Raw genomic sequence first — 14,193 nt, 5'->3', positions numbered from 1 at the left:
CAGAATGTTGTGTGATTTTGAGCAGGAGGCAAGAAGAGTCCTAAATTTGAACTTAAAACACTGGGTCTCAGCTTACTTGGTATCTGTGGGGAACAGGCAAGTCATTCCCTTCCCCTGAGATTCAGTCCCTTGTACCTGTCACAGATACCTAACCAATGAATGAGCTAATTTTCTTTCAGTGACCAAGCTGGAATTAACATGAATAAACCTTTTATTTCTTTTGTTTTGTTTTGTTTTATTTATTTATTTTTAATTTTACTTCAAGTTCTGGGGTACATGTGCAGATCTTGCAGGATTGTTACATAGGTACACACATGCCATGGTGGTTTGCTGCCTCCATCCCCCTGTCACCTACATTGGGTATGTCTCCTAATGTTAGCCCTCACCAATCCCCTCACCCCCTGCTATCCCTCCCCAATCCCCCCACCCCCTGCTATCCCTCCCCAATACCCCCACCCCCTGCTATCCCTCTCTTAGCCCTCCACCCCCCCAACAGACCCCACTGTGTGATGTTCCCCTCCCTGTGTCCATGTGTTCTCATTGTTTAACACCCACTTATGAGTGAAAACATGCAGTGTTTGGTTTTCTGTTTTTATGTCAGTTTGCTGAGAATGATGGTTTCCAGATTCATCCATGTCCCTGCAAAGGGCATGAACTCATCCTTTTTATGGCTGCATAGTATTCCATGATGCATATGTGCCACATTTTCTTTATCCAGTCTGTGATTGATGGGCATTGGGTTGGTTCCAAGTCTTTGCTATCGTGAACAGTGCCACAATGAACATACGTATGCTTGCGTCTTTATAATAGAATGATTTATAATCCTTTGGGTATATACCCAGTAATAGAATTGCTGGGTCAAATGGTATTTCTATTTCTAGATCCTTGAGGAATTGACACACTGTCTTCCACAATGGTTGAACAAATTTACACTGCCACAGCAGTGTAAAAGTGTTCCTATTTCTCCACATCTTCTCTAGCATCTGTTGTTTCCAGATTTTTTGATGATTGCCATTGTAGCTGGCGTGAGATGGTATCTGAATGTGGTTTTGATTTTCATTTCTCTAATGACCAGTGATGATGAAAATTTTGTTATATATTTGTTGGCCTCATAAATGAAAAGTGTCTGTATCTTTCACCCTCTTTTTGATGGGGTTGTTTGTTTTTTTCTTGTATATTTGTTTTAGTTCTTTGTAGATTCTGGATGTTTGTCATATGGGTAGCTTGCAAAAGTTTTTTCCCATTCTGTTGGTTGCTGATTCACTCTAATGATTGTTTCTTTTGCTCTGTAGAAGCTCTTAAGTTTAATTAGATCCCATTTGTCTATTTTGACTTTTGCTACCATTGCTTTTGTTGTTTAAGTCATGAAGTCCTTGCCTATGCCTATGTCCTGAATGGTATTGCTTAAATTTTCTTCTAGGGTCTTTATGGTGTTAGGTCTTATGTTTAAATCTTTAATCCATCCAGAGTTAATCTTAGTGTAAGGTGTAAGGAAGGGGTCCAGTTTCAGCTTTCTGCACTTGGCTAGCCAGTTTTCCCAACACCATTTATTAAACAGGGAATCCTTTCCCCATTGCTTGTTTTTGTGAGGTTTGTCAAAGATCAGATGGTTATAGATGTGTGGTGCTATTTCTGAGGCCTCTGTTCTGTTCCATTGGTCTATATCTTTGTTTTGGTACCAGTACCATGCTGTTTTGATTACTGTAGCCTTGTAGTATAGTTTGAAGTCAGGTAGCATGATGCTTCCAACCTTGTTCTTTTTGCTTAAGATTGTCTTGGCTATGCAGGCTCTCTTTTGGCTCCATATGAAGTTTAAGGTGGTTTTTTCTGGTTCTGTGAAGAAGTTCAATGGTAATTTGATGGGGATAGCATTGAATCTTTAAATTACTTTGGGCAGTATGGCCATTTTCACAATATTGAGTCTTCCTAACCATGAGCATGGAATGTTTTTCCATCTGTTTGTGTCCTCTCTTACTTCCTTGAGTAGTGGTTTGTAGTTCTCCTTGAAGAGGTCCTTCATGTCCTCTGCTAGTTGTATTCCTAGGTATTTAATTCTCTTTGTAGCCATTATGAATGGGAGTTCACTCATGACTTGGCTCTCTGTTTGTCTGTTATTGGTGTATAGGAATGCTTGTGATTTTTGCACATTGATTTTGTATCCTGAGACTTTGCTGAAGTTGCTTATCATCTTAAGGAAATTTGGGGCTGAGACAAATGGGTCTTCTAAATATACAATCATGTCATCTGCAAATAGAGACAATTTGACTTCTTCTTTTCCTAACTGAATAACTTTATTTCTTTTTCTTGCCTGATTGCTCTGGCTAGAACTTCCAATACTATGTTAAATAGGAGTGGTGAGAGAGGGCACCCTTGTCTAGTGCCAGTTTTCAAAGGGAATGCTTCCAGTTTTTGCCCATTCAGTATGATATTGGCTGTGGGTTTGTCATAAATAGCTTTTATTATTTTGAGATACGTTCCATCAATACCTAGTTTATTAAGAGTTTTTAGCATAAAGGGCTGTTGAATTTTGTCAAGGCCTTCTCTGCATCTATTGAGATAATCATGTGGTTTTCTCTTTGGTTCTGTTTATGTGATGGATCACATTTATAGATTTGCATATGTTGAGCCAGCCTTGCATCCCCAGGATGAAGCCTACTTGATCGTGATGGATAAGCTTTTTGATATGCTGTTGCATTCAGTTTGCCAGTATTTTATTGAAGATTTTGCATCAGTGAGCTGGAGTCTCCCTCTGTCACCCAGGCTGGAGTGCAGTGGCACAATCTTGGCTCACTGCAACCTCCACCTCCTGGGTTCAAGCAATTCTTCTGCCTCAGCCTCCCCAGTAGCTGGGATTGCAGGTGCGTGCCACCACACCTGGATAATTTTTTTATTTTTAGTAGAGACAGGGTTTTGCCATGTTCCAGGCTGGTCTCAAACTCCTGACCTCAGGTGATCCACCTGTCTGGGCTTCTCAAAAAGCTGGGATTATAGGCGTGAGCCACTGCGCCCAGCCAAGCCTTTTATTTCTTAGTTTATTTATTTTAGATGGAGTCTCACTCTGTCACACAGGCTGGAGTGCAGTGGTATGATCTCAGCTCACTGCAGCCTCTTCCTCCTGGGTTCAAGTGATTCTCCTGCCTCAGCTTCCTGGATAGCTGGGATTACAGGCACCCACCACCATACCGGGCTTATTTTTGTATTTCTAATAGAGATGGGGTTTTGTCATGTTGGCGAGGCTGGTCTTGAACTCCTGACCTCAAGTGATCTGCCTCCCTGAGCCTCCCAAAGTGCTAGGTGTGAGCCACTGCACCCAGCTTAAGAATAAGCCTTTTAAAATACTAAGACTTGATTTTTTTTTTCCTTCAATTATATATACTCAAATAGAAAAAAAAAAATGACAACATATTTTATATTCTAGATTAATATTTTCCTAAATAAGATATATATCTCCCCAAATTACATAAATATATAATTTTCCCCATTTGTGAATACTATTTAAAAATTTGACCATTTTCTGGAATAATTTGTACTTTTGATGAGAAAGCAAAATATTTTTATCTTCACTATTTGCTGGACATATCAATTCTTTTTTTCTCAGACTATTTTCCAGTTTTCACTGTTATCATTAAAATATCTGGTGTAATTCAAATTAACTAATCTTTACATGTTATTTTTATTTGTTCATTTCCTTTCTGAAAGTGTTTAAAATCTCTGTTCATTTCCAATGTTCTGAAATTTTAGTATGATATGTGTATGGGCCTTGTTTAATTTTTTGCCAGGGATAGTTGGGCTTTAAAATTTTAAACTTAGGTCTTTCAGTCCTTGGGAATTTTACTTTATTATTTGTAATTTCTTCTTCTCTGAGTTTGATTCTCTCTAGAACTACCACAATTAGATTTTGAATATCTTAGTCAAGCCCTCTCATTATTTTTGCTTACATTTGTCATCTTTTTTTTCTTACTTTTAAAGAGATCGCTTTTATTCCCTCTGAGCCTTTGAGATATTAGTGCCCCTGGATATATCTTTCTTGCATCAGCTTTTAGTCATTTCAGTTTCTTTATTGTCGCTCTGTCTAATAAGTAAATTACTCCTTTTAAACGTCCAGGTTATTATTTCAGCATTCAGTTCTGCCGATTCTTGTATTAGATTTCCTCTACTGAATTATTGTTTTGGATTTTTAAAAACTTCTAAGTGCATTGCCTTATCTTTAGATTATTGTCTTGAAACATCTTTGCAAATGTCCTAAAGAATTCTTGTGTCTTCCATTTTACTTAACTCAGTAGTAGCCATATCTTTTCTTGAGTTGATAAGCCTCCTCTAAGCTGTTGATGTATTAGATGAGGTGTCATGCAACAATATAAATAGGTTTATCATCTCAGAGTCATGGCAGATTGGGCTGTGGAATCTTCGGGCACTATTGGACAGCAAATGGTAAGGTAAAGAGAATGAGATTGGCTTTTCCAAGAAAGCAAGTCTCCTCTAAAGCTACTGGATCCCCATCCTCCCGGCACTGCAACTGTGCTGGGCCCTAAGAGGCTGCCTTCTTTCAGTGAGCACAGGCACCAATACAGATGCCCCGGGAGTACTCTTCATTCCTGACTGTCCTCCTCCATGGCCATATAGATAGCCATGTGACCTCAACAGGGAGAAGGAAGAGGGAGGAAGCCGTAGCGTGTGCCCAGGCAGCTACCAATGCCTTTACCTTATTATTTTTTAACATAACTAATGAGCCACTGTAGATAATGTTCTTGCTGATTCATTTTAAGTGTAGAATTATTAAATTGTATGCATAATTGAGGCAATATTACTTAAGTAAATTTCATTTTTAAGTAGGTTTATTAAAGTACAGTCTTTATTTTTAAGCCTAATTGTTTCCGAAAGCAAACATTCCTGTAGATAGCTTAACTGTCGGACTAGAAGTTTACATATATAATCAAAGCACAGTATTTCCCAAGAAGCAGAATATCCTAATCATAAGACAAAAACATGAGAGGGAAGAGGCGACTCCTAGAAACTACCCCTATGGGTTCAAAGCTCTAGACTAAAAACCAAGAATCAAAGGCAACCTGTGAGAAATTCTACCACGTAGTTTTGACAGTATTTGAATAGGTATGTTAAAATTAAAAATGCATTGTGCTCTTAATATTCTTTTTATTTTTGCAACTGGAGGACCTAATTGATTATCTTAAAAGTTTCCTGACTCTCACTTACTGAATTCTTTTAAAACAACGACGTGTCATGACAGACGATTTTCACCCTTTGGTGTTTCCCCTTTAGCCTTCTAGCCAATGAATTCTAAAATGTTGATAATTAAATTGATTGAACTGTACTGATTAATAAAAATTAAAGCCCCCAAGAACGGGCGAACTATAATTTTTTCATTGTTTCCACAAATTAATATATTCAGAAGAAGAGATTGATGGATCAGATAAATTTCTGCTGCAAACCTTGCTTTCAGGGAACAGGTGAAAACCTTTCCAGAAATCTATAATTATTCACAGTGCTATGTTTCCCTTTGATATATGCTTGGGGCTCATTAGCATTCTTTTCAAAAGCGAGTGATTAATTTCTATAATGCTATTAGGAATGCATCCATATGGGATAAATTATATTTTAGAAATAAGATAATGTTAAATACTGAGTTTAAGTAGTGGTTGCATTACAGGAAAGTGGTAGAGATATGGGATCAAGCATAAACACAACTTTAAAGCAGGGCTTCTCACCCTTGAGGCTGTCAGCATTTTGAGCTGAAATGCTGCTGTTTGGGGGCCTGTCCTGTGCATTGTAGGATGTTTAGCAGCATCTCTGGCCTCTGCCCACTAAATCCTAATAGCAGCCCCCTGACAGTTGCGACAATCAAAAATGTCTCCAGATATTGCTGCATGTCCCCTGGGGATGGGGCAGTGGGTGGGTTGGAGAACTGAATGAACCCTAATTGAGAAACACAGCTTTAATAGTACATTGTGGTAAGGTTCTAGTTTTTAGTAAGGTGGAAGGTTGACAAGTATCCATTTTATTATGTCTCATAATCTACTTATAAGTTACATACATTCTCTTGAAGGTCTATGTGTTATATCATTAAACATATTAAAGCTGCTGATAATATGCTTCTAAAACGAGGCTTCCTGGAAATGAACTTGGAGATAAATTCTGTTTGATTTTCATCATGGCCATGGGGATCCATGGGGAACGTGGAACTTTATTTTCTACTTTTTAACCACAGTGTACTAGCGTGTTTTCTTTTGTGTCATCATGATGAGTATTTTGACAGGATGTTTATTTTAAATCTTCAGCATTTGAATCATTTACTCATGGAACTTGTACCACAAGCTCTTTGCTAAAAATTGCTTGAGTTTTTAGGCCACAACTAAACAGTTCTAGTCTAATATTAAAAGCACACATATAAAGGTTGAGGGACTTCAAAAATTATGTGCAAAATAAAGTATGGTATTATCTGGTTAATACCATAAGAATAGCTTAAGAAAGAAAGTCCATCTGAAACCAGCTTAAATGACAATTAATTTATGCAAAAGATTTAGAGGAACTCACAGAAAGTCATGGAACTGGTTTGAGAGAGTGGGGGTGGTCTCCCCGCCATTTTCTCATTCATCATTTCTCTCTCCTGCGAGGACAGTGTCTTTTTCAAACTCTGGCTTGCTCTCTCCTGGTACTCTGCTCCCCTTCCTTTCCTCCTTCCCTTTCCCCCTTCCCTTCCCCTTCCCCTTCCCCTTCCCCTTCTTCTCTCTTCCTCCCTCCCTCCCGCTCTCCCTCTCCTTCCCCCTCCCTCCTTCCTTCTCTCCTTCTCTGAAGCTTGTCTTCTCTTATCTTTCTTTTGTGTAGACTTGGACAGTCATGTCAACCTCTGCATGTGTATGACTCCCCAACACAGCTTGTTTTAAGTGACTTACTTTGTGGCTCAATTTTGAATTTCCAAAAGAAGAAACTTGGTTGGCTCAGCTTAGATCAGTGCCTACATTTGGTCCAATCAGCTATGGCCAAATACAGACTTAATGTTTTCACATGGGACCGACACTTTCCCATTCTGTGTCCTGTGGGTGCATCGGGTACTATTAAAAGAAGGTGTTGACAGGGAAAAAAATGATGCAAATGTAAACTACACATGCATCAACTCACAAATGGCCTGTGAAGATTTTGTTTCCCCTTCATGAGAGAGACAAAAAGAGAATTGCTAGATATATGGAAGACAGATCTTGATTACATCAATCCAAGGATAGGTAGAATTAAACTTTCCTTATCTTCACTGGAATTAAATTGTTCAACCAGCTGTCTCTTTCAAGTTGCTCATTTCCTCCCATCTTCCTTATGTGTAAGTGTAATGTGCAAATGTGAACATGCCAGTGTTAAACCTCTTCAGAATCTAATATTCCATTTTGATAACACTAGTTCTGAAACTAGTTTTAAGCTAGAAACTAGTTTTAAGCTAGAAACTAGTGTTTAACCTAGAGATACCAACAAGCTTCTGGAGAAGATTCGGAATGGAAGTGATAATAAGTAATTCTTCAGCAATTTTAGATGGGAATGAGTATCCTGGGGTGACGAATTAGCTACTCCTGCTCAGCAAGTATCTGATAGTATCTGTGAGTTGTTTCTGATAACATATGAGTCCAGGAATTTTTAAATTGATCATAAAGTAGTAGAATCACAAACACGTCCTAAAAAGCATGTGACAGACATACATCAAAGAATGGTCCCTACAGATCTGTACTGTGGAAAATTGGCAGTGGCGTTTAGCCCTACCCATGTAATATCATCCACACATAAAGAACAGTGAAGAGAGGCGGGTTCAATGGCTCACGCCTGTAATCCCAGCACTTTGGGAGGCTGAGGCAGGCAGATTGCCTAAGCTCAGGAGTTCAAGACCAGCCTGGGCAACACGGTGAAACCCCATCTCTACTAAAATACAAAAAATTAGCAGGATGTGGTGCTATGTGCCTCCCAGTTACTCAGGAGGCTGAGGCAGGAGAATTGCTTGAACCTGGGAGACAGAGGTTGCAGTGAGATCTCTCCATTGCACTCCAACCTGGATGATAGAGTGAAACTCTGTCTCTTAAAAAAAAAAAAAAGAAAAGAAAGAAAGAGCAGTGAAGAGGCCAGGTGTGGTGGTGTGGTGGCTTATGCCTATAGTCCCAGCTACTTAAGAGGCTATGGCTGGAGGATCACTTGAGCCTGGGCAACATAATGAGACCCATCTCTTAAAAAAATTAAAACAGTGAGAGACTCTGAAATCTGATTATAAGGCAAACATTCGTGTCCTGAAAAAGAATAACCTATAGATGAGCTAGTTACTAAGTCTACCACATGGGATTTGGAACAGATCTATGATAAACAATTAAGTTTAATGCTAGAAAGTCTTGCTAGAGGAAGGCTCTCAAGAATATACCTATTTTAAGATATGTGTACATACAGTCAACTTGATTCTTCAAAGTAGCAACATTAATTCCCAATTCATCATGGCATTATACATTTTTCTTTAAAAAACTTTTTATTTAATACCTTTTTAGTTAACATTTTCATTTTCTCTATTAAATTTTCACACAGAATTACTTGCATTGAAATGTATATATAAAATAAAGTGCAATATTTTGGTTACTACCATAAGAATAATTTAGTAAAGAAACAGAACCCCTCCAAAACTAGGAACATTCGCTATTAAATTTCAATGAAGCATCTCTGTTAAAGCTCAAGGGAGTTGTAATGGGTGGTTTGAAGTTTCCTGACTTTTAACATGTGTAAAACCTGGAGATTAGCCATATCACTCTATCTTGATTAGTATGACCAACTGGAGCCTGACTTTTCACCCCATCAGTTAGCATTTTTGTAGTTTAACATTTCTAGTTCTGAACCTTAGCCTTGCTTGTTGTTTAAGAGTTAATTAGGACTGCCTGGATAGCATAAGAGTATTTTATAAAGCAATAAGAGAAACAAGTGTATACTCTTGAGTTACCACTTTTGGTTTTGGCATCAAAAAACATTATTTTGAGTCACCAATAATGCCTATTCATTATAAGTTAAACAACTAGAGTGTTGGGCTGAAAACAGGAGGATCTGCAGAGATCTGGACTCATCACCAGCAGCTGTGCCCAGCCATGAGGCAGTGGTCCTGACATGTCACCTGGTGATGTACGCATCTCTCAGTTGACATCCTGAGGTCTCTGGGCAATCAGTCATGAGGCTGCACACAGAGAAACTGACAATATTTTTTTTCCTGTTAGAAAAGAAATCTATAAAAGCAAAAATTGGTTAATCATACTTAATATACTTTCAAAGCTGTCTTCAAAATATGTTTAATTAAATCAAGCCAGATTTAAAGATATTTTCTGATCCTAGAAGTCTATAATATTTAAAGGGAAAACTTCATGTAAATGTAGCACCATGTTCTGGCAAGGATACGGAATGACTTAGACTAACAGTTATTGCTGGTGGGAATGCAAACTGGTGCCGACGCTTCGGGTAAACAGGTTGGCAGTTTCTTATAAAGTTAAACATATATTTACCATATGACTAAGCAGTCTCACTCCTAGGTATTTACCCAAGTGAAATGAAAACTGCATTCTCACAAGAAAATGTATGTATGAGTGTTTGCGGCAGCTTTGTTTGTCATCACCAGCAAGCAGAAACTGCCCAAATGTTTCTCGACCAGAGAATGGATAAACAAACTGTGGTTCATTCCATACAATGAAATATCACCCGACAGCAAAGAGAAACAAACACTATTCCACATGAATGGGTCTTACATGCGTTATGCTAAGTGAGAGGCAGGATTCAAAGGGCTGCATACTCCATGACTCGATTTCTATGACATTCTTACGAAAGCAAAACTATAGGCACAAAAAAACAGACGAGTGGTTGCCAAGGACTGGGGTTTGAAGAGGAAGTCCCTGCAAAAGAAACCTGGGGGCGATGACACTGTTTGGATTCCGAGTGTGGTGGTGGTCACGTGACTGTCTTTCCAAACTCTAAGAACTCTATACCCGAAAGAGTGAATTTTACTATGAGCAAATTGTACCTTAATATAAATGGAAAATAATTTTCTTAAAACCTGTGGATTTCTAATGGTATTGGATTTAAAAACTGTTACTCACCTAAATATTAGTTTTGAACATATTAACCGTTTGGTAACGCAAAGTCTTTGTTAGCTCTGAATAATCCCGCCTAGAATTTTAGAAAAGGCTTCCTGTGAGTTGGTGATTCCCATGGAGAAAATGAAACCAGTAATAGGACAAAAAGGGGCTGGTTTTCAGCATTCTCTTGCATGTGGATACTAAGCTTGAGTAGTCTCCGTGAATATTGATGAGCTGCTCTCATAAATTACTCCATGTTTCTTACACATAGCTCCTGCTGTCATTTTAACATAGTGACTCTTTAATATGTAGGATCCCTGTCTTCTGGGTCATAAAAATAAGTGTTCCTGTTAGTGCTTACAAAATTGTGGCATTCTATACATTTTTTAAAAGTATGTGGCACGTTGTAAAAAAAAAAAAAAGGCCTAAAATTATTTGAGAAGTAGAAACTAAAGTCATCTCTCCTACAAAATTAGTCAGATTTTTATGTCAATGGAAATAATTCGATTTATTATTATATATTGTCTGTATTTGCATAAATGTAATGCATGAAAAATAGAAAAATTGCTCTGCCCTTTTATCTAAATCTTCAGGCCTGTACTGCATGTGACTGTCTTTGCTAATTGCAATTTTAACACAACACTATAAAATAAGCTCAAATTTAGGTGATGCACATAAATGCAGTAAGTGGTATATTATATGTTTTTTAATCATTAAATATGTGTTGTAGTCAGATAGCATTGTATTTTAACCATCACTTCCTAATACATATTACAAAAAGACCCAACAGGATGAAGATAATTTCTATAACCAATGAACAAACATATTCTAAAAGTGCATGTAAATATAAATTCTCTTAAGTAGAATATTGAATAAACTGAGAGACTTCTTAGATATAACTATATGTGTATGTGTGTATATATATATATATCCAGATATTAATAAAGATAAAAACATATCTTCAGAGATAGATGAAGCATAATATTTAGATAGAAAAACAGATAGATAATTTGTAATGGAGAAGTGATAGTCCATGAACCATATGCAAAAAAAAAATGTGTTTTCAGATGTATCATCAAATATTTTCAGTGGGTTTTCTTTCCCCACATGCATGAATTTATTGTGTACTAAAATAGGAAAAGTGAGGCGACCTTCACTAGACACCAAATCTGCCAGCCTTGATCTTGGACTTCACAGCATCCATAACTCTGAGGAATACATTTCTGTTGTGTGTGATGTTTAGTATAGCAGCCCAAATGGACTAATACAGTATTTTATGCTATATGAGGCTGTTGTAAGGTAGCTAACTTGGCACTGGGCACACAGGTATTCAATAAATGAGAATTACTAGCATTACATATAGTTTGATCTCTACACACAGCTCTGCTGGCTTGTGTACAGGGATCCCTGGCCCTGGGCTGACTGTGAAGCAATTTTCTGTCTTTCTTGCTCTTGGCCTTCACTTGGGCTTCTTTGATACAGCAGTAAGGACTCCACCTTCCAATCTCTCAGCTCCTCGGTGCCCCTCCTGTCTGAGCAGCAGAACTGGAGCAGATCCTCATCATGTTAAAGATGGCACTGCTGTGCTCCAAATGTTTGTATCCCCCCAGATTCATGTGTTGAAATCCTAACCCCCAGGGTGATGGTATTAGGACGTGAGGGATTTGGCAGGTGACTAGGTTATGAAAGCAGCAAAACCCTCATGAATGCGATTAGTGCCCTTAGAAGCAATCAGAGAGAGGCCGTCCTGTTTTTCACCACATGAGGCCACAATGAGGAGGCACCATCTGTGAAACAGAAAGTTGACCTTCACTAGACACCGAATCTGCCAATGCCTTGATCCTGGACTTCACAGCCTCCAGAACTCAGAGGAATACATTTCTGTCTGTTTTGTGATCACAGCCCAAAGGGTCTAAGACAATATTTTCATATGCTTGAATTTGAACCAGTCGCTTGAGGTCTTTTATCCCTGATTTTACATAGCACAGCATCTGGTATATATTAGATATTCAATCAAGGTTTGTGGAAGGAATGACACTGTTCCTTTGTAAAAATAATTTTAGGCATCAGTAAATAGCTGCAGAGCCTTTGACTGGAGAGTTACACATGACCCGTCATCTCTGAGGTCAAACTCTTTAAGCTAAATTGCAAAATAACATGGTACTTTTAGGGCAGTGTAGATGGGGTGTGGGATGGAGAGGTACAAAGGGACAGTCCCCAGTGGACTCTTCAGATAGACTCAGTGTTGCCTTGGGGGCCAGCAGGCTGGGCTGCAGAGGACTGAGGACTCTGAGAACTAATAAACAGTCTGATGCAGGATGGCAACTGGTCATGGGGCCGAGTTTCAGACACAGTGTGCCACACCAGGAGATGAGGGCAAGCCAGTGTCACCGAGGGCTCGAGTAGTTTCCAGGCAGAGTAAGAAAGCAGGGGAAGGCTTGACAAGGTGCGTGCTGAAGTGGAATCTGAGGCAAGCACCAGGGCACCTTCATTCTCTTCCTCCCAGAGACAGGAGAGGGGGCTTCCCTCAGTGCTGGCCGGTTTATTGCTATTAAAAAGCATGGCCAGTTAAAGTAACCGGGGTCTCTGTTATGGGTTGAATTGTGTCCCCCAGAAAGATATGTAAAAGATGTAATCCCCAGAACTGCAGAGTGTGACCTTACTTGGAAGTGGGGATTTTACGGATGTAATTAGTTAATTACTGTAGTGGAGGTGGGCCCTTCATCCAACTTGAGCAGTGTCCTGATCAGAAAAGAAAGCAGGTACAGGGAGAAGATGCCATGGGACAAGGGAGGCAGAGATGTGAGGGCTGCAGCTGCAAGTCAAGAACCCCCAGAGTTGAGTGGGCACCACCAGAAGAGGCAAGGAATGTTGCTTCCCTGCATGTCCCGGAGGAAGTTTGGCCCTGCTGACACCTTGGTTTTGGACTTCTAACCTCCAGAGCTGAGAACAGGTTTCTGCTGTTTTAAGTCACCCAGTCTAGGGTACTTTGTTATGGCAGACTTAGGGAACTCATCCAGTCTCTAAGGACAAATGCTCTGTTTATCTACTGAGGAGCCCTGGCAGCTGTCTGTGGGGCCAGCCACACCTCCATGCAGATTCGGGTGTCCCCATACCTGCCGTGGTATCTACCCATTTTGGACATTCAGATTCTGCCATACCCAACAGTTCCTCCTCTAGGATCTGCAGCTCTTTTTTGGATGTTACTATTCCAGGATGGCTGGAGGCAGAGAAAGATGTGCCCATCACTTGTAAGACAAAGAAACTGCTCTACCCTCGGGGAAAATCTGCCTGGGTGCTGGCTTTCCCTGAGAGACTGTCTCCCAACCTTATGACATCTCTTTTCAGCCTCCTGCCACAAGGAAGCTAGATGCGTCATTTACATTTTCCTAAGAGTTAAGTATTAAGTTCATCGTGTAAATGGCTCTCCTTCCTTTCTGATACCCTGACATGCATCCTTCTGCACACAGTCTTCTGTGTGCCTCTGGTAATGAAGGCTCTGACAATGAAGTGTGCCCTGGAATACACAGTCTTCATTAATAGTGAATATCTGAAGACAGAATAGCTTAGTTCACTAATTATATGCATATAGGTCTGTTCTTTTAAAGGGGAGAGACTGTTAGCAGAAATTTATTTAAATACCCTTGCATTAAATGGACTGTGTGCTCCTTTTGAGAAATTTGTGAATGCATTTGAAGCAGCAATACATAAAGGCTTGACACTGGATCCTAAAGCCTAAAATAATTGGTCACATTCAGCTCTTCAAATATATTTTTGATGTTAACAATGTTCTGAGTGATTTAGTTGACCATTCAGGTTTGCACTTCAGTAAAGCCTGAATAATCATTGCTTAAATTAAGAACTATCAGATACCTGTAATCCTAGCACTTTGGAAGGCTGAGGTGGGCAGATCACCTGAGGTCAGGAGTTCGAGACCAGCCTAGCCAACATGGTAAAACTCCATCTCTACTAAAAGCACAAGAATTAGCTGAGTGGGGTGGCATGTGCCTGTAATCACAGCTACTCAGGAGGCTGAGGCAGGAGAATCACTTGAACCTGGGAGGTGGAGGTTACAGTGAGCTGAGATTGCACCACTGTACTCCAGCCTGGG

At 39.4% G+C, this 14,193-nt stretch overlaps 1 protein-coding gene across 6 annotated transcripts in view; it reads left to right on the top strand.

The window, feature by feature from the left end:
• PLD5 (phospholipase D family member 5) overlaps positions 1-14,193 on the top strand; it is a 307,787-nt gene that overhangs the window by 193,232 nt on the left and 100,362 nt on the right. The gene's annotated exons all lie outside the window — the stretch shown is intronic.

The sequence above is a fragment of the Aotus nancymaae genome, unplaced genomic scaffold (genome assembly GCF_030222135.1).
Source record: "Aotus nancymaae isolate 86718 unplaced genomic scaffold, 86718_ANA_hifiasm-v0.15.2.pri h1tg000032l_0, whole genome shotgun sequence".
Classification (NCBI taxonomy): domain Eukaryota; kingdom Metazoa; phylum Chordata; class Mammalia; order Primates; family Aotidae; genus Aotus; species Aotus nancymaae.
Note: the sequence above shows the minus strand (reverse complement) of the source record. Positions and strands in the feature narration are given on the sequence as shown.